The sequence below is a fragment of the Thermobia domestica genome, chromosome 5 (genome assembly GCF_964235325.1).
Source record: "Thermobia domestica chromosome 5, izTheDome1.hap1.1, whole genome shotgun sequence".
NCBI classification, from domain to species: domain Eukaryota; kingdom Metazoa; phylum Arthropoda; class Insecta; order Zygentoma; family Lepismatidae; genus Thermobia; species Thermobia domestica.
The window spans coordinates 123,238,540-123,260,811 of record NC_137458.1 but is presented as its reverse complement, the minus strand read 5'-3'; the positions used below and the strand labels follow the sequence as shown (position 1 = coordinate 123,260,811).

General features: G+C 38.4%; 1 long non-coding RNA gene across 1 annotated transcript; it reads right to left on the bottom strand.

Annotated features, from left to right (window-relative positions):
- Positions 1-10,474: 10,474 nt before the first annotated feature.
- On the bottom strand, positions 10,475-20,434 carry LOC145686091 (uncharacterized). Its single transcript, XR_014131514.1, has 2 exons — positions 20,201-20,434; positions 10,475-10,667 (listed from the first exon to the last, which is right to left on the bottom strand). It is a non-coding gene; the product is annotated as an uncharacterized LOC145686091 (long non-coding RNA).
- Between the last annotated feature and the right edge of the window lie 1,838 nt (positions 20,435-22,272).

The following is a 22,272-nucleotide window of genomic DNA, read 5'->3' as shown; positions in this document are numbered from 1 at the left end:
TCCACCACAAAGTTCACTTGGCGGGGCTGGGATCGAACCCGGTACACCAAGCACCAGAGGTGAACGTTCTACCACTGAGCCCACACACGCTAAATTCATACAATCTTCACAGCGATATTCCACGTATTCGATGTCCAATCGAATATACAACTATTTTTGTTTCTTTCTTTACAGTGGGAGCATATGTCAACTATTCCTCATAACTCTCTCCCCCCTTCTAATATCAAATCAGCATAAAGTTGGTTTATAAATAACTGTTGTTATACTTTTTTTAAATGGTCAATTCAATATTTATTAGTCCTATAAAATACATAAATAATGCTATATCCTTTTCTTAAAATAACTCTATTAATTGAAGCTGTGAATGATGGATGGGTTAAGAGTAGCTAAAAGGAACAGCAAACTCCCTCACATTGACAGAAAGCGCGCGCGTAGTGGAGTGGAAAATTTAGATTTTAAACAATACTGATATGAATGTCTCAAGCGTTTCCTTCCCTGTCAGGGGTGGTATTCCTGCTTTCCACTCTTGCGGCGAGAAAGAGGAGGAGAGTAGGGGAGTTTTCTTGTCTTCCTATCAACTAGTCTGAGATAGCGTATAAGTAAAATTAGTTCTTTAAGTCGAGCAGATGTATAATATACCATTTAGTTTGCAACTAGCTCATGTTCTACCCATTAGTGGGCACCCTGTATTGTTTATTTTATAGTTGTTGTCTTGGTAAAGTTAAAGTTGGCTTACCCAGCTGTAGGATTATTTTAATGTGTTCAAAAATGTCACATTATTTGGTTGTCGTATTCATGCGGGAAGAAATGAGTGATACGGACTGTCGCGTTGGTGTTGGAGAGATATATTGGATGGAGCTCACATATGTTTATGTTTATTAGATGTATAAATAAGTAAATAGGATGTCGACTGAGTCGAGGAATCTTCCTCCTAATGTAGATGATATTATTTGTGTTTGTTGTAGCGAGTCTCTTGCGAATGAGGAGCAGATTGATTCTGATAAGAAACGTGCTATATCTTGTGACAGATGTCACGAATGGTCACATTTTGTTTGTGTTAAATTGAAAGATACCTCTAGTGTATTTGAAGCTGTTAGCTCAGATTCTTTTGTATGGGTCTGTCCTAAATGTGACGCACATACTTCTCCTGAAACATTGAAGCGTGAGAACGAATCACCTCCTAAGCATTTTTCTTCGCCCAAGTCCTCGCAAGGAAGCAAGAGAGGGATAGAGCAGGCGAGTGAACTCGCCGCAATGCTAGCTCAGGTGCTGAGCAAAATAGAAGAAAGTAATTCTGATATTAATAGTAAAATAGAAAATGTTGAGCAGAGAGTTAAAGAAAGTAATAGTAAAATAGAAGAAAGTAATAGTAAAATAGAGAGTATAAAAGAAAGTAACGAAGCTAATAATGCTAGAATTCAGGAGTGCATTGATGAAAATGTACATAACCTTTCCACTACTATGCATAAGATAGATGAAAGAATGGGTAGTGTAGAGAATCTTTGTAGTACTTTAACTGTTAATGAAAAGGACTTGCAAGTGCAGTTAGATAATATAAAAACAGAAGTTGATAATAATAAGTCGTGTATTGAGGCCGTAGAGTCCCATGTTGAATCCGTGTAACCTCGTGTTGATTCTGTAGAAAGGGAAACAGAAACCCATTATAAGGCATTAAAGGTTGTTTTTGATAAAATTAAGAAACTAGAAAATGAAAACGATGAAGTTAAGAGTGGATTAGAAGGGTGTAACAATACCCAATCAAAACTTTTCCGAAGTGTTAACTTTAACTAATAAAGTGGACAAATTACAGAAACCGAAATTTACCTCTGTCGAGTGTGGAAGCCTGAGTAAGGAAGGTGTTCCTTGTAAACGTCCCTGCACTAGTGTTAACTCTTGTCTCATTTTCCCAGTCAAGGGATAATTTTCCCACTAATACTATTACTAGTACGTCTGCTGAATGCGATATGTTTGTTACTAGTTCTGTTAGTTATCCAACTGAATCTTTATTTGTGCAATCAAAGCCTAATATTAAATATGAGTGGCCTGTTAGCCCTAGTGAAACTAAAATTGTTGCCAGCGCTTTAAATACGTTTTCTAATGTAAATTCTACTGTTTATTATAATAGTAATGTGGGTAATATCACACGCACCACTGATACTGTCACATGGTCGGTGTCGGGAGGGATTACTTCTCATGTTGGTAGTAGCCCACCGGTGTTTAATACTAGCTGTTTAAAGCCTAGTTATGATCCTAGTGTTTTCCACACTACTATTGTACCGAATAGTCAAGTACCGCGTAACAGTGTTGCCAACTTCAGTGGTATAACACCAAGTTCATTACCTTTTGCGATAAAGCAAAAAGATTTACAATCTTTTCCTTCGTATTCTGGGGATATTAAACCTGGAGCCCCAAGAAAGTTTTTGAGGGATCTTGAGAAATGTTTAAGTATGTATTCACTTACTGATGGAGACCGGTTACGGGTCGTAGAACATTGTATGCTTCGAGCTGCCTTTTCCTGGTATAGCTCAGTAGCCTCTGAAATCAAAACTTATTAAGACTTTGTGCGTCTTTTTAAGAATCAATATTGTTTGCCTCAAATAGAGCGTGCACAAAAGAAGTCATTGCAATCTTTGCGTTATGATAAAACTAAATTTGCTTCATTGTTAGACTACGTTTGGTTTGTAGTTGAAAGTTATTATATGTGAAACCCCGAGTACTTCGGAACTTGTGGAATTAATTTTGAATTGTTTACCGCCTAGGGACATGCGTTTGCTATCTGTCCAGCAATACAGTAGTGTTGATGAATTAATGAGTAAAGTAGCTTTATTATCTGGAATTGAGGATACTTCCATACATGAAGTTAGGCCTCCGACAAAGAAAGTTTTCGCTAAGCAAGCGAAAATCATTAATCGTAGTTCGGAACACGTTGACAGTAGCTGCCAAACTGAATTTTTAAGTTAAGCTCAGACTGAAAATAGGAATAACAATAACAATAAAAGTAATGGTAATAATTATCAATATAATAATCGATATCGAGAGAATGGTAGAAACCGTTATCGTGGAAGGAATCGAGGACGTAACGGAATATATCAAAACAATAATAGAAGACAAGATGAGGCATCTTCCGGTCTGAGAAAAGATCAACCTACATCTACTTCGGAAAACTAAGGCCGCAGTCCTTTCCGAACACGGGGGGAAACGACTGCTATATTTCTCCGGTCCCCGTAGATAATGATTCTGAAACTAATGTCAAAACTTATAATGTCTTGGTCGAGTCATTATCTGGAGATGTAAACAATAATGAGAGTAATAATGCTATGTCGTTTAATGTAAACTTTGTAGTTGAAGAGGATGAAGAAAAATAAAAGCCTATTATTTTTCTTCCTCCCCTGTTGTTAAAGAAACATTGGAAGAGTTCAATTAACTTGTACTATTGACTGTGGATCCGAATTGTGCATTTTAGATTGGAATATTTGGAAACGTTAAAAATTAAATTTCCGTCTGCTAAATTGCGACCATATACTGGTTTGTCATTCGGTGCCTTTGCAGGTACAGAGAAGTTTTCAGATCAAGGTGTACAGATATTTAGTTTAAATATTCAAGGTCATTTATTTGACATTCCGTTGTTCGTCATTGAGTATCTTCGAACTGATCTTATTTTGGGTTGTCCGTTCTTGGACAAATTTAAAGCTGTTGTTGATAGAGAGAAGGAAATCAGATTGCGTGATAATGCTGATAATCTTGTCGTAATTTCGACTGATCAACCTAGTATTCTTATGGTAGCTTTGTCTTCGAACAAGGTTGAGATCGAGAGGACCGAATGGCCATCCGATAATCCAGAAATACTTCCTTCTGAACTTTTGTGTTCTGATGTTAATATTTTAGAGGTTTCTCCTCTAGTAGTAAATTCAGCTGTTCCTTCTGTGACAGATGTGCATATGGTTCCTGAATCCAATCTCTAAGAAGCTGAAATTCAGGACTATATCTCATCTCGAGATGATTTAGATAACAATGTCAAACAACGTCTTATGACTTGTTACTTCGATATCGTAATATTTTCTGCGAGTATCCTCGTAGGATACGAACGCTGTTGTATAAAATAGAATTAACCGATGAAGAGCCTGTTGTAGGACCGTATTATTCTGTGCCAAAATCCATGGAAACGGAATTTGAGGCAGAATTACAAAAATGGATAGAATTTTGCATAGCCCGCGAACAGACCTCACCTTACCGGAACCCCATGCATTGTGTTCGCAAGGCGTCTGGTGCTGTCAGGCCTGTGATTGATTTTCACCTGTTGAACCTCCGCGTTCGGGCCCCTAAGGCTCAAGTGGAACCAATAGGTGATATATTGAACCGTGTAGCGAAAGCGCAATATTTTTCAAAATTCGACTGTTCGTCAGGATATTATGGCGTGGGTTCACATCCTTCGTCATATCCGTGCACTAGTTTTGTTTATAAAGGACGCCAGTACGTTATGATGGTGTTACCTCAAGGAATCAAGAGTGCGCCCGCCATTTTTCAGTGTAATTCATAGTTTCTTCGACCAAAGTACTAAAGACTTCGTCACTTTGTTTCTGGATGACATTCTAATATCTAGTACTTCTCTAGACGAATACTTCGCCCATCTGGAGCGTGTGTTCGAAATTTTTGAACGTGGCAATTTTCCCCTGAATTTCCGGAAGTGTTGCTTCCTTCTGACGGAAGTGAACTTCCTGGGACATGTCATTAGTGGTCAGACTGTTAAAGTTGACCCGCGTCACAATGAACCAATTCGTTGCTATCCTATCCCAAAAACCAAGAAAATGCGTCAATTTCTAGGATTATTGGGATGGCGACAGCGGTTTATCCACAATTATTCGACTCTCACTTCTCCGTTGTTCGATCTCATTAAGAAAGATGTCATGTATAAACTCACTCCCGAGATTTTAGATCTCTTTTATAAGTTGAGGGAAATTGTTAGTAATCCGCCCGCGTTGGGGCAACCTGATTTCAATTTCCCGTTCCACATTCATTCGGACGCTTGGTCAGAAAATTTGGCTGGTTTTCTAGCACAGTACCCTGAGGGATCTGATCATCCAAATGTCATTGCTTACGCTAGCCGTAGAGTTAAACCTCACGAACTTTCGTTGTCTTCCTTCCAGTTGGAATTGCTTTCTGTTTTGTTCTTGTGTGAACGCTTTTCACTGTATATCCTTGGAAGAACTACGTATATTCATACGGATAATGCTGCGTCACTCATCCTTTTTCTATGAAGAACTTAGATACAAGAACAACTCGTATGCTTCTCAAGATACAAAGGTTTGACCTTGTCTTCGAGCACTGTCCCGGGAGTTTGAACTTAGTAGCATACACATTGAGTAGGAATCCACCTGAAGTGCCTTCTAAGTTAGAAGAGTATCATGTTAATTTTCTGTCTGTTCAGGATTCGTCTCTTTTCAACGTGGAGAAAGTCAGGGAAAAGCAACAGCATGATGATTTCTGCATTAAGTTAAGGTTTTTATTGGACAGTTCTCCAGAGCGTGTTACATGTTATCAAGGTTTGTTATATTTCAAGCATAGAAATTCGAACCAATGGCTTTTGGTTATTCCTCAGGAATTAGTAAAATAAATAGTTGGGTTAGTTCATTCGCGTGGTCATTTTGGAGTAGGGAAATGTTCGGCTGTATGTCGTTCCCTATTTTATTGGAAAAACGAAGATTGTCAGTTCGACAGTATGTCAGAGATTGCTTTGATTGTGCTGAGACAAAGTTCGCCAATCAGGTAATACTTAAAGAGGAAATTCATATAGAAGCTACTAGACCTCTCGACCGTCTAGCGATCGATCTCGTGGGGAAACCCCCGGTTAGTTGTGGTTATCATTATATTTTGTCTATTAGATATTTACTCTAGGTTTGTTTGTTTCTTTCCTTTGAGGACTGCTCATGTTAAAGGTATAATTTCAGTGTTGGAAAAGAATTATTTTTATTTGTTTCCTTATCCTCATGCTATCGTCTCAGACAAAGGTTCACAGTTTCTTTCGCGCCAGTGGCAGGACTATTGTAAAGAACATAATATGAAATCGATATTAACGTCTAGTTATTCACCTTCTTCGAATGGCCTGGTTGAGAGGAGCCATAAAGAGCTCAACCGGATTATTCGTTTACAGTGTCATAGTAATCATTCTAAGTAGAGTACTGTACTCAAGCGATGTCAGGAACTCCTTAATTATTAGTTATGTAGTAGCATTGATTGTACGCCTGCAGAGTTATTTTTATCTTATTCTGCTATTGAAGCATTTAAGAAGAACTTTCCTTGGCCTGGTGTTCTGGAGAAGACCCTACCCAAGATCGTCATATCACATTGTATCCTAAAATTACTAATAAAACTAAGAAAGTTTTCAAACAAACAAGAAAAGAAGTTAAGTTAGAAGAAGGAGACCTAGTAATGGTTCGACTTAACCATCTTTCTTCTTCAGTTAAAGGAGAATTTGCTAAATATATGAAATGTATCTCGGGCCCTATCTTGACCAGAAAGATTTTTAAAAACTCTGCAATCTTGCATGCCCTCACTGGAGAAAGTGTAGGAACACAGAATTTCCATAATTTGAAGAAATTCAACTGCTCCAAAGAACGGAGAGATGAACTTCTTCGTAATTACCCACATAAATCATTTTTACTCTCGAGTGGTGATATATGGGGTGTTCTAAAATAACTGATCTAGGTCAGATCATTTATTTTCCTGTCCCCTGGGTGGATGTAACGATCCTCTTTGAGCGTTACATTTTCTCAAAGAGATTTTTTTCATAAAAATCATTTAATTAGCTCTTAGTTAAGTACTATTTCATTCTTTTATTTTTTCCCCAATTTTTGACCCTTTTGAAGGATTCAAGATGGTCAACAATTGGACTGGCTTGTGTAGCTGAAGCACGCTACTTTCTTTGTAAGTCTATGGCCCGCATCGAGTTGGATTTTTTTCTCAATTCCACGAGTGGTTTGAAAACTGGTTAGTTAGTGATTTGAAAACTGGAGTTTTGTATTTTCTTTAGATTGCGTAATTTAATTGTAAGTATATTTGTTAAATAACAATCTATAGTAATTTTGTTTTCGTTCCCTTATATCCAAGTTTATGTTATAATCTTCATTTAAATTTTTGTTATGCTGCGCAGTTAGGAGCAGCCAATCAGAGAGCGAGCGGGATCTTTGAGCGCGTTCTTCTTTGTTCTCCTCTCTGTACTCAAATTATGGCGTCGAAAGGTAGTTGATAGTGCGCCGTTCCATCAATTGAGGACGAAGTTTCTCTATACCGGCGTAGTGATGTAACCAGTTTCTGTCAAGAAATTCTGTATAGAGGATGGTGTATTGAAGTGATATTGTAAAAATCCACATAATGTATGATAGACTATAGAGCTCATCCGTAATCTTGTCCGTAGTGTTGACGTTCCTTGGGATGATGTCAGGAACTGTCTCTTCCTGTTACCATTTGGTCTTATTCGCTGCTTTCTAATTGTTTCATCATGATATTGTCGGTGTAGACTTTCTGCAGTGACACTAGGAACCGTCCTTCTGTTCCAGTTTGGCCTAGCCGCGCCGCCTTTCCTTGGATTATTCGTCTGTGACATCGTCAGTGCAGGTACTCTCCGCAGTGGCCTCCCGTCTTCCTCTTACAGTTTTGGTTTGAACCCGCTGTCTTTCTTGGATTATTGTATAAGGTCGTCGGTGTGGGCTATTTGCTACAGCGACTTGACGCCTGCGGTTGATTTACGTCCGTCCAGTTGAAGCTGAGAATATGCTTTCAGTTTGTCGTCGATTTTTCTGAAGGTTGCCATTGGGTAAATTTATGCCCTGGCTGAAGTCTGCTATCACCTCACGTCGAGTGGCCTGGAGGACCATTGGAGATTGGTTGCCAGCCACGATGCTGCCGAAGCTGTTCCCTTTTGGAACTGACCTGCGGTGCTGATATTGCTTTGCCAGTGGGATACTGTGAGTAGCCGGTGGATTGGTTTTTGATCACCGCCTCCAGGTAACTCTTATCATTATTATTTCCGACAGTTTGTTGAAGAAATGGATATCATTATGGGAACCGTAAAGAAATTTCGTCATTAATTCAAACAATCAACAAAAATTGATACTGTCTCAGTTCGTAATTTGTCAGTTAAATATTGTTAATATCGTGTATTTACTTAATTCTCATTTTTTATGATGTCTAAAATGTTGTCTATTACCGTACGCTCTGTATGTAATATGACTGAGTAAACCGAAGTGAGTCCTCCATCCAGTAAGTCAATTCATACGCTGACGGGGTAGTCCGATGTCAATACCATTTCTCTCTTGCACTAAGTAAAATTAGTTCTTTAAGTCGAGCAGATGTATAATATACCATTTAGTTTGCAACTAGCTCATGTTCTACCCATTAGTGGGCACGCCGTATTGTTTATTTTATAGTTGTTGTCTTGGTAAAGTTAAAGGTGTGTTTAGTGACAGCTACCTCATGTTCGTCCCATTAGTGGGCACTCCGTATTGTTTGCAATAACCCATAGTTTACGATCTCAAATTGAAGTTGCCACGCAAGGAAAGATTCACGTTACTCCTCGAAGTAATTTTCATGTCCTATCTTTAGTTAAGAAGCTACTTTAATCGTCTTGTTGGACGCGTCGAAGACGGTAGGCATCGCTATCGTTTCATGCCTAGATGTTGCGGTGTCAGGGGTAGAGTTCAGGTTGCTGGCTGGTCTAGTACCTCCTATGAATGTTTCTGCTGTATGTATTATTACCGCCGCTGTTTAATTGTAAGCCAGGTAGTGGCGCCCTCTTAATACAGTTGGTTGCGGAAGAGTAGTGGAAACGTTATGTTTTGGGGAAGGGGGATTGGTCGACTCAGCCGTATACTTACTCCCTCTGTAACGAGCTGTCTTGTAAACAGTAATGTACTTTGTATTTTCTTCATTTATTACGATGTAGCTTACTAAAGTTTGCCTCAAATGTTTGGTCGAGGAATGTAAACAACTGTCTAACGTAATATCAAATCAACATTTAAACGCTGTTGTTACTGGTTAATCTATTGCGTTGGTGTGAGAAGTTTCTAAAATCTGAGAGACTGAAGTGCTTATGTTAAATGACTTTTTTTCCTGAACTATGGTTATTGAGTCTAGCTGAACTTTATAATCGCCACAAATTGATATAACTACTGCAACTATTTGTTGTTCGCTAAAAAGGTTAAATAAATATAATATGCAAACTATATGGTGTTATTTTAGAAATTGATTTTTTTTCTTTCCCTCCATGGTAGCGATGATACGATTGGTGTGCAAGGATCTGGAAATCAAATAAGGTTGTGCTTACTCGCCTATAATCGTAGCATAAGAAAGTAGTTTTCGGCGACCCAATTTTCTGTTTTTCTTTTCTCTTTCTTTCCTCCGTACAATATTATCTACGAACGAAAGTGTAAACAATTAGTGTAAACTTGTACGTTATAAAGTTGGCTCTCTAGCCACGAGATTGTTATAAGGTCGTTACAAGTTTGTCACCTTAGTTCAGGATTTTAAGTAACGTAAAAACCTGACGTTTCAAGTTTGGCTTTCCAGTTCAGAATTAAATTAGCGTAAATGGCGCTCTTCAAGTTTGGCTTTTCCACAGCCTAGGATTGTTTCGCCTCAGGAGGATAATGTTTTCTTTTCTTTAATTATAAATCTTGGTCGCTCTAAAATGTAATTATTAGAAGCTTTAGATTTTTGTACGCCTCTAAGTTTTGAGTCGTTATCTGTTAGCATATGCCAATTTGTAGCTAATAATTTTAGCAATTTCAGCAAGCTATATGAAAGTTAAAAATCACTCCGGCAGACAGACACTTTTACCGTATAATAAACATGCGTTGCACACAGAGAAGATTGCTGCATGAAGTATTTTTATTTCAAAAATATTTCTAGAAGGAAAATAACGAAAAATCCGTAATTTTTTGATTTAACGATTGTTTTTCTTCGTTCTGGACTTACTGTCACAAATCCTGGAGCGAATGCTCTGCCCTCAGGTTCCAGATATACAACATCTGAAAGTGATTCAATATGCAACATGAATTGCAAGATAAAAGTTCATCCATTGAGTATATACAGGGCGTTAAGGTAAATAACTATTTAAAAGTAAAACTTTGTTTTTCTCTTTTCTTTGCGTGTAAAGGCATCAAACTTCACTGAAAGCCTAAAATTTGTAATAGTTTCTGCTGTATGGGGCTGTATGGGGACTGCTGCAGAGTAATCAGTGAACTGTTTCCGGGCTGTTTTGCATTTCTAGTACTGTTCGACAAATCAAAATTAGTTACTCCAAAGTATATTTTGCCACCTTCATCTTGAAAATGCTAGATTATTCTCTTGATACACAGAACTGAAATTCTGACATTTTGTACGGCTGTCCGTGAAGTTCGGTGCCTTTTCTTGCAAACAGAAGGGAAGTAAAAAAGGAATTTTCAATAGAAGGGAATTTTCAACAAATAACCAGCAAAAATATTTCGTAATCTATTCATTTATTTCTCTTCTTGAGCCATACATGCATTCCCAAAGTTGTCCATACTTAAAGAGAATGCGTGACGGAAATTGACTTATTTGTAGCGTTCTCTCCAAATTGGTACACTGTATAACCCCCACATAGGACCAATGAAGTTCAAAAACGTCAATACACAGCAGAATGTAATTTTTACCTAAAGGAAAAGAAAATATATTATTAAGCAATTGCTTTCTCTTTAACCTAAGAAAATATATTAACATCATAATTATTTACAAAATAATATTACTATCTTCTCCCGTAAACATAAATCAGTTTACAGAAAACAGCGGTTGGTTAGATCCTATAGTGTAAGGTACTCGTACCTACACAAAAGAAGCACCGATTAAAGATCTCTGCTGACGCGCTTCCAGTAATCGTGGAAAGACGAAAAGTTCATACGAACAAACATTTACGTCCACATGAGACGAAATGAAAATTATATTCGTGAATTCATAATTGTGTTTGTTTTACAGGAAAGTTTATGTAAATGCCAAGAGAAGGTCTGTGGAGCATAGCAAGTTATATGATTTCTGTTTTCGAAAGAAAACAAACCCCTATATATGCATAATTGATAACAGTCTTTCTTCTAAAAAATAACAAACCAATTATCTAGTTTTAATAAATTACGTACTTCAGCTCCTTCAGCTGATTTTTTTTATTATTTAATATTTACACATGAACCTCACCAGACGGAAAAACACATAATCAAATTGATTACGTTTTAGTAGATAGAAGAAGGCAATCTAGCATACGTGATGTCCGGTTGTTTAGAGGGGCTGATTGTGACACTGATCACTACCTGGTAGCAGCGATAATAAGAGAGAGATTATCGTTGAATAAAAGAAATATTCAATGTCCGAAAACGGAGAGATTTAATTCAAAGAAATTAGATTTGAGCCAGGTAAGAGAGGAATACATGATTGAAATTTCAAATAAATTCTCGCCTTTAGAAGATTTGGAGTGCACTAGTGTTGAAGACACTTGGATTGAAATTAGAGATAGTATTAAAATTTCAGCAAAAGAAAAATTGGGACACGCGGAAATACATAGGAACAAACCATGGTTCGACCAGGAATACATTAAACTAGTAGAGAAGAGAAAACAGGCAAAATTACGTTGGCTACAAAATCCGAATGAAATAGCTATACAAAATTTCGTAGACATCAGGCGGGAAACTTCCAGGAACTTGAAGATAATAGTAAAAATAAAAACATTCGGGACATGTATAAGAGGATCAACAAATTTAAGAAAGGCTATCAACCTCGTGCTTATATATTAAAGAAGGCTGAAGGAACAGTTCTCACTGATGCGGATAGCATCTTAAATAGATGGAAAGATTTATTTGACGATTTGCTGAACACGCAGCCAAAAACTAATGTGCGTGGAGAAAAGGAGGTACACACCGCAGAATCGTATATTCCAGAACCTAACCGAATAGAAATAGAAACCGCCATAAATAAATTAAAGAAACACAAATCTCCGGGTGTAGATGAAATTCCGACTGAGTTAATTCTAGCTGGAGGCGAAAATTTGTGGAACAAGATACACAAACGCATTCTCCTTATCTACAACAATGAAGAATTGCCACAAGAGTGGAAAGAATCAATCATTGTTCCAATTCACAAGAAAGGCGACAAAACTGACTTATAATTATCGAGGCATTTCTCTTCTGTCAACATCCTATAAAATACTTTCAAATATTCTATTAGCAAGATTGACCCCATACGCAGATGAAATTATTGGAGATTATCAGTGCGGATTTAGACGAAATCGATTAACTATCGACCAAATATTTACCATTCGCCAAATACTCGAAAGGAAGTGGGAATACAATACCCCGGTACATTCATTATTAATTGATTTTAGAAAGGCTTACGACTCGGTTAGGACAGAAACATTATACAATGTTCTTACAGAACTTGGAATACCGAGAAAGCTAATTAGATTAATCAAGATATGTTTAAATAATTCCGAAAGTAAAGTCCGGATAGGAAAATTTTTTCCACGAGCTTTCACGTCGAAAATGGCCTGAAACAAGGAGAATATTTCGCCATTATTATTCAACTTTGTCCTGGAATACGCTATAAGGAAAATCAAATATAGCAACCAGGGCCTAGAGCTGAACGGTATTTACCAGCTTATGGCATATGCTGATGATGTAAATTTAATAGGGGATGACAGGAGAGCATAGAAAGAAATAGAGAGATCTTATTAAACTCTTGCAGGGACATGGGTTTAGAAGTAAATGCAGAGAAAACTAAATACATGGGAGTGTGTCGGGACCGTAATACAGCCAATTATAGATGCGTTAAAATATTAAATAATTCTTTTGATAAAGTGGATACTTTCAAATATCTAGGATCAGTATTAACAGACGAAAATCATATTCACGAAGAAATTAAATATCGACTAAAAGCAGGAAATTCATGTTATTATTCAGTTCAAAATCTCTTGTCGTCGCGAATTCTGTCGAGGAATTTGAAGATTAATATATATAAAACGATAATCATGCCTGTTGTTCTATATGGTTGCGAAACATGGTCGCTTACTCTGAGGGAAGAACATAGACTGAAATTATTTGAGAACAAGATCCCGAGACGAATATTCGGACCCAAGAGGAACGGAAATGGGGAATGGCGGAAACTTCATGACGAGGAACTATATAATTTATACAGTGTACCAAACATTTTTAGGGTCATCAAGTCTAAGAGGCTTAGGTGGGCATGTCATGTAGCTAGGATGGAAGAAAATAAAAACGCTTTCAAAATTTGACTGGAAGACCAATCGGAAAACGACCATTAGGAAGATCTAGGCGCAAATGGGAGGACAATATTAAGATGGATCTGGCAGAAATAGGAATACAAAGTAGAAACTGGATCCAGTTGGCCAAGGATAGAAGTCAGTGGAGAATTTTTGTGAACGCGGCATTGAACCTCCGGGTTCCATAAGCCATAGAGTTAGTTAGTTATTTAGTACTTAAGTTTTACTGTCAGCTGCTTTCTGAATTACACTAGTGTTTAAAACTTAAAAAGAATGTTCGGGGACATAGGGCACGAAAAACATAAATAAATCTCACCAAAGGAAACAATCATTCCAAGTCACCACACATATCTCATACGGAACAGGCAATATTTGCAAGAACCATGGTAGTAACGGGTCACAAAATGCAAACGCAAAGGATCAGAACTCATATATCACAAAAATACTGTGAAGCGCACTACCTGTACGGTAACAGGTTAATACGTATAATCATCCCGAATAGCCACATGTCTGGCACCGACGCTCCATACTGAGTATTAGGTTGTTGGGAAGCTCTTAAGTCAGCTGATTCCATTCCTCACGGACAGAAACAGCAGAGCTCCCCTGTGCTCTGGGGAAGGGGTGCTATCGTGTCCCAACACTTTTTCCTAATGCGTCCCAATCAGGTTGAATCGGGTTCATTTCGAAGATCGTGTTTGCCACTGGATGTATTGGATTTCTTACATTGCTAAGTAGTCGTCCACCAGGTTGGTACGATTAGAACAGGTATTTTCATCCATGAGCCGAAACTGTGGGCTTACTGCGCCGTACATGGGTATGCAGAACATCGATTCTGTACCTTTAAGCAGTGGTGGATTTTGCATCGAAGATGTCAGCTCACGAGGAAATGGTCTCAAGTGTAAACAACCGATTTGGCTGGGGTCCGGATATGTGTTACAGGAGACCAAAGTAGAAGACACGTATTTTGGCGTTTGGGCCCATACGCAAAAAAAATCCGAAATGCGGGACCCCAAAGTGGCCCTACATGCTATAACTAGGAGGCGAACGACATTACATGTACACAACCGATTTGGTTGGGGTCCGGATTTGAGTTACGGGAGATCAAAGTAGGAGACACGTGTTTTGGCGTTTGGACCCATACGCAGAAATTTCCGAAATACGAGGCCCCAAAGTATCCCTAGATGCTATAACTGGGAAGCGAATGACGTTACTTGTACACAACCAATTTCGCTGGGTTCTGGGTATGTGTTACGGGAGACCAAAGCAGGAGAAACATATTTTGGCGTTTGGGCCTATACGCAGAAATTTCCGAAATACGGGGCCCCAAAGTATCCCTAGATGCTATAACTAGGAAGCGAATGACGTTACACGTACACAAGCAATTTCGCTGGGTTCCGGATATGTGTTACGGGAGACCAAAGTAGAAGACACGTATTTGGTGTTTTAGCCCATATGCAGAAATTTCCGAAGTATGGGGCCCCGAAGGGGCTATACATGCTATAACTAGGAAGCGAATGACGTTACTTGTACACAACCGATTTGGGTGGGGTCCGAATATGTTTTACGGGAGACCAAAGTAGGAAGACACGTGTTTTGGCGTTTTTGCCAATACGCAGAAATTTTCGAAGTATGGGGCCCCGAAGGGGCTATACATGCTATAACTAGGAAGCGAATGACGTTACTTGTACACAACCGATTTGGGTGGGGTCCGAATATGTTTTACGGGAGACCAAAGTAGGGAGACACGTGTTTTGGCGTTTTTGCCAATACGTAGAAATTTCCGAAACACGGGCCTCCAAAGTGGCCCTACATGCCATAACTAAAAACCGTATAGCGTTACTGGTACAGAATGTTGGCTTGGGTTGGAATATGTTGCAATTTATCCAAAAGTATGGGACTTGTTTTTGTTGTTAGGTCCCACAAAAAGAAATGTCAAATATTGCTAGATAGGGTCCCATATTGCTAGATTTTCAAGAAGTTGGCGTATGTGGTACCCATGTAATTCTGAACAGATGTTCAGCTGGCACGAGCCGTCGAGGAGTGATATTCTGACCACTAGGGTGTCAACGGGGCGAAGGAACGTTTGCGTTTTTCGCTTGTATTTCTATGGCTAGGATGTGTGGAAACCGGGCGGAACACTTTTGTGCAATAGAGTGAACATTAATATTTAATCGATACGTCGTGTGTTGTCAGGAAACCCGTCAGAGTGGCGGAAGTAAAGTTTGCTGGCCTGTCAGGTTTGATAAAAAAAAAAAAAAAAAAAAAAACTACATCTCCTCGATTTTGCCGTATGGTCTTCCGTAGCACATATCCGGACACCAGCCAAATCGGTTCTGTAGAAGTAACGTTATTCGCTTCCTAGTTATAGCTTGTAGGGCCACTTTGGGGCCCCGTATTTCGGAAATTTCTGCGTATGGGCCCAAACGCCAAAATACGTTTCTTCTACTTTGGTCTCCCTTATCACATATCCGGAACCCAGCGAAATTGCTTGTGTACAAGTAATCGTTCTATTCCTAGTTATAACATGTAGGGATACTTTGGGACCACGTATTTCGGAAATTTCTGCGTATGGGCCCAAACGCCAAAATACGTGTTTCCTACTTTGGTCTTCCGTAGCACATATCCGGACCCCAACCAAATCAGTTGTGTACAAGTAACGTCATTCGCTTCCTAGTTATAGCATGTAGGGCCACTTTGGGGCCCCGTATTTCGGAAATTTCTGCGTGTGGGCCCAAACGCCAAAATACGTGTCTCTTACTTTGGTCTCCCGTAAGACATATCCGGAGCCCAGCGAAATTGGTTGTGTACAAGTAACGTCATTCGCTTCCTAGTTATAGCATCTAGGGCCACTTTGGGGCGCCGTATTTCGGATATTTCTGTGTATGGGCCCAAACGCCAAAATAAGTGTCTCCTACTTTGGTCTTTCATAACACATATCCGGAACCTAGCGAAATCAGTTGTGTACATGTAACGTCGTTCGCCTCCTAGTTATAACATCTAGGGCCACTTTGGGGCACCATATTTCGTAAATTTCTGCATATGGGCCCAAACGCCGAAATACGTGTCTCCTACTTTGGTCTCCTGTAACACATTTCCGGAACCCAGCGAAATTGCTTGTGTACAACTAACTTCATTCGCTTCCTAGTTATAGCATCTAGGGATAGTTTGGGGCCCCGTATTTCGGAAATTTCTGCGTATGGGCCCAAACGCCAAAATAAGTGTCTCCTACTTTGGTCCCCGTAACACTTATCCGGACCAGAGCCAAATCGGTTGTGTACAAGTAACGTCATTCGCTTCCTAGTTATAGCATGTAGGGCCACTTTGAGGCCCCTATTTTGGAAATTTCTGCGTATGGGCCCAAACGCCGAAATACGTGTCTCCTACTTTGGTCTCCTGTAACACATATCTGGAACCCAGCCGAATCGGTTGTCTACATGTGACGTCATTCGCTTCCTAGTTATAGCATCTAGGGATATTTTGGGGCCCCATATTTCGGACATTTCTGCGTATGGGCCCAAACGCCAAAATACGTGTCTCCTACTTTGGTCTCCCGTACCACATATACGGACCAAAACCAAATCGGTTGTGTACAAGTAACGTCATTCGCTTCCTAGTTATAGCATGTAGGCACTTTGGGGCCCCGTATTACGGAAATTTCTGTGTATGGGCCCAAGCGCCAAAATACGTTTCTTCTACTTTAGTCTCCCGTAACACATATCCGGACCAGAGCCAAATCGGTTGTGTACAAGTAACGTCATTCGCTTCCTAATTATAGCATGTAGGGCCAGTTTGGGGTCCCGTATTTCGGAAATTTCTGCGTATGGGCCCAAACGCCAAAATACGTGTCTCCTACTTTGATCTCCCGTAACACATATCCGGACCCCAGCCAAATCGGTTGTGTACAAGTAACGTCATTCGCTTCCTAGTTATAGCATGTAGGGCAACTTTGGGGCCCCGTATTTCGGAAATTTCTGCGTGCGGGCCCAAACGCCAAAATACGTGTCTCCTATTTTGGTTTCCCGTAACACATATCCGGACCCCAGCCAAATCGGTTGTTTACACTTAAGACCGTTTCCTCGTGAGGGCATTCTTGAGATAGACCCTAGCAAACGGTGATACTACTGAGAGCTATCAAGACGTTTAAATGAAAAAAAAATGTGAGATCGTCGTGAAAACGTATCTAAAATGGTTCTGATACACCAAAATGACATAAAGTCCATAGATATTACAACAAACTGGGAGGAAATAAAATGTTCTCTTTCAAAATTTAGTACCCTCAACCTTTTTTTCTATTTCCTACTTAATAATAATAATAATAATAATAATAATAATAATAATAATAATAATAATAATAATAATAATAATAATAATATATGAACTGCGTTCTGATGAAGAATGTATTAGAGCTAATAGTGATCTCCTTGACACTAGAACTTCGGATTTATTTTCAGGTTTATGAAAATCTTACGGATTGATTTGCACTAGTATCTAAGGAAGAATCACATTGGGATATATAGAAAATGTTCTACGCCTGTATACCTTCTTATTTTTGGATAAATTAGAGAGTTGTCCATCACTTTTGTGCAATGCATATACTATAAAAGTGCACTGCAAGAATAACTGAAAAATTACAAAATGAAAATACTAAGAGCATCGAGTGGGATTCGAACCAGGTCCAAAAGTACTAAATCTGCACAGAAAGTAAGAATTTAGAACGCATGGCTAACGAAATTCCATTCGAATTTTCTGGATAGAGAACGAATTTCTTACCAGCTCTTTTTTTTTTTTTAACGATTTTGGGGTCGAAAAGCGTGTGTGGTTTACTTACAACCAAGTTTTCTGCACTTACCAAGTACTATGATGTTCTAAATGTATCATTACATTAAATTACGAAAAGAGAACTGAGTATTTCAAACAGAAAACTGTGAACTGTGTTCGAAAGTCTCGTTATTTTTTTCCTATGAGTACCCCTACCATTACGTCGAATGCGTTTTTGCCAAACCTTCAATTTAAAGGGACTTAGAAAAATTCGAGGAGGCAATTATATCTTGAAGAAGCGTACATTTTGCGTTGTACATATGATGAAGTGAAATAATATGTGAAGATTATACAAAGTGATCATTTAAGTCTTGCAAATCTGTGCCACATACAATTCTTATGCCATATATTTTTCTACTGTTCTCGTTCATGCGTATGCCAGCTGACGAGCTTGTTCCCTACACACAAATCCATTAATGTTGCTGGGGCCTCCCTGCTGCGTTTCTGTCGTAACTTAGTTAGATAGCATTCGTATTTTTAAGTGGTCTCTGGGTAAATTACGGGGTTAGCTGCTGTATTGCCGGACCAATTTTAGGAAATTTACCGGGTCTATTGGAGAATTTATTTAAGTTTGTGAGGAAGAATGAGTGAAAGTCAGGTAAGGGGAGTAACTGAGTGAAAGTCAGTTAAGAAAATGGTTGTATTTTTTGGTTGTTTTTGATGTTATAAGCGGCACTGTATGTGGAGGCGGATGGACTATTTCGCGGAGAGGTACATTTGTTTTACTATACGGATCCATAGATTGTAAAAGGGGCAAGAAAAATTTGGGCAAGTCTTTAATTTGCTCATTTCATATTGAGAACTGAATCCAACTAACTCCTGCGGAGCTTCTAACCCGTTCCTACTACTACTACTGCTACTTATATTATGGATCCGTAGAGTAAAACTACACTCCTAATAATATAATCTAACGTAACGTAATGTAATCCAACCAAATATAACCGAATGCAGTATATATATATTTTTTCTATTTTCAAATTGGTCCGGCGATACAGCAGTAATGCCTAAATTAAGGGATAAATTGGTTCGTGTTTTTAAGTTAATTCGTGTTTTATGCATTGCAGGTTTTATGCCATATAACTTTATGCACAGGCTATAGTTACACAGCCCTCCTAAAGTTAATCTGCACCAATCTTTCGCTTAAGAAACCTTTTCTAAGCCGGTTAGATTGCATTTCCTACTAAGAGAAGTTTATAATTCATGAATGTAAGTATCCCCTTCTCTGGCAACTAGTACGGGAAAGAAGTATTTTCGTATGCGTTTTGTAATTTTTCATTTTTAATGATTTTGGAATTTATTAATTTTGCGCAGTAATAAATAGAAATGAATGCATATCTAGTGAAGGGCAAAGAAAGCATGAAGATAGAAAATATCTGTGATTAAGTTAAGTATGGACGATCGAAAGTACTTAAAGTATTAAAAATTGTTACATTTCACTTAACTTTAGTACTCCGTGGGCTTCACAAAAATTTAAAAGGTTTTCTTCATTATTTTTGAGCATCCGTTATACCTGTTCGCCATATTCGCCGTATTTTACAACTACCATGTTGCTGAAACCTTCCGCGAATGCTTCCGCATCCGGCAAATAGTACTAACTTCCACATATCTTTTCTCGTATTAAACATAACTCTCATGCCGAACTTACATTCCTAAATACCGGTAAAAACTTCAAATTATCATTTCTTACCTCATTTCTCCTTTAAATTTTCCTGATTTTTTTTTAAAAAAAGCGGAGGGGTAATTCTAAACTTAACCCTGAAATAGTAGTAGTTCTGGGTAAGGTAGGCTACATTAAAATAACAACGAATAAATAATAATACGTTTAAAACAGGTTCATGTAGATCTAATTCGGACCGCCCTCTGCAGCAGATTAGCTATTTATAGACCTATTTCAACATTTGAACTTAAAAATTATGTTACACTATGTTTGTATTTACACAAATGCTACATTTTAAAGGGGCATTTCGAACTGTTGTGCCACTTTGGAACTATACTTATTTCCTCGATAGAAGATAAGCTAATGCTTATTAGATCAGTAGACGAAAGTTCTATTAAGTACTTCGATAAATTATACCCTGTTAAAATTAGGACTAGTGATAATCTACTTACTTTGAAAGGGATTCTAACTCGTGGCAAACCAGAAACCACGTGAGGATTCTCATTAGACCATTCTCTCTTCTGGATTAAATTTCGTGAAAGAGTGTGATGTCCTTTGAAGAGCAAATTCCTAGAAGGTATCATTTTGCTAGTCTTCAATCACAATTCTTTACTGCAAATATGTCACCTCTCGTCTTATTTGCACAGACTACAAAGAAAGATGTTACACGTCATTCTGATTCTAGAATTTTCTTTTCTTTCTTTTTCTTTTGTGCCAGTCCGTTACGATAATAGTTAAATGAGGTCAAATCATTTAGTAGGTCTATATTATACAAACGTCTACAAATTTTGATTTACTGATTACAAACCTGGTTAATTTAGACTTCATAAAACATAAAATCCATCAAAGTCCATATATGTACGATTCTCTGACACATTTCCTTGATATGAAATATGATATTAAGTCGTTTACGTACAGGTGTACATTAGGTTAGTCAGAACAAGTGCTTGCGAAAACATTACTTTAGGCCCTATACTCTACTAGGGCCATATGCAGTCGTTCTGACGCATGATAAGTGCCATACTAAAGAGTTCAACTCAGTGGCGTATTTACGATTTTGTTTCGGGAGGGGCTTTGCTAACTTTCGGGGGGGCTTTGCCTGGAAATGTTAAAATTCTGCAAGATATTTAATTTACTTTACTATACTAAGTAAGATTTCGGGGGGACTTAAGCCCGGAAGCCACCCCCCTAAATACGCCACTGGTTCAACTAACATGTTTCCTGCAAAGCGGCGCAAATCTATCTTTAACATGGGAGGGGGGACGGGTACTACCGTTCCCATAATCTTTTTTTTATTATTATTTTTAAAGTTTTTCAAAATATTTAAGTTGAAAAGATGGGCAGATTTGAGACTTATTCTGCTGGGACATCAATTTCATCTCATATTTCATTGTGTCAATCAGACAAATCATCACATTTCTCCCTAAAAACCCATTTCAAATCGGATTATTGTGGGGACAGTCCCCTCAGTTCCAAGATTGGAAGAAACATGTCGCTCTCATCCCCCCTTCATTTACGCCAGTGTTCCTGAAGTAGTCAGGCCTTTAGTATGACGCTAATCATACGTCAAAACTACTCTGCATGAGGCCCTTGAGCAATACCGGATTTAGGTTTGATGGGGTTCTAAGCTATTGAAAGGGGCCCTTTATATGTCAAGCTTTAGAGGCCCTTTATACATCAAGCTTTCTTTTTCAGCGACAAAATGTCGCCGTTTTTTAGCTTTGAATATATGCTATATGCTAATATATGGACCTAATGAATATCTAAATGGAAACAAGGGCCCATTACAAGTAGGGCTGGGGCTTCATTATAAGCGGGGCTAGATAACAGAAGCCTCATTACAAGCAAGGCTGAGAAACAGAGCTCTATTACTTGCTTCATATAAACCTAGTACATAACAATACAAACGAACATTGCTGTATGTGCGTTTTATTTTATTTGCTTTTTCTTGTTATCTGGAAATTACATTATAATCAGTTTTTCTCTAATTTTTTTGGGCCCCGAAGCGAGTGGGGCCATAAGCTATAGCTTGTTTAGCTTATACGTAAACCCGGCACTGCCACGAGGGATTGAAGATCCGGAGGCAATGATGGCAGATGAGTAGCACAGATGATTAATGGAATTTTCTTCTTTGAGATTTAGCATCACTTAAATAAAATATGAAAGCTTTATGGTGTTCATACATCATGTAGCAAATGCATAAATACGTTTAATCTTGATTTACACGACATCATGTGGGAAATTCATAAATACGTTTAATCTTCAATAGCCATTATTAATGAATTGTTAGTATTTTGAAACTTCATTATGTCCAGAATGAACGTGCGGCCTTCAGAAATCAGTGATGGAATGGGTCATGAATCACGATTTTTGTCCGGATCATCCGAGTCTGACTTAGTTTAGGGGCCATCTACATATTACGTAACGCTATTTTTTTTTACCAATTTTTACCCACTCCCCCCTTTGTTACGTAACACTTTTTATTTTTGTTTTTTAACAAATTTTGCTTATTATGTTGGTTATT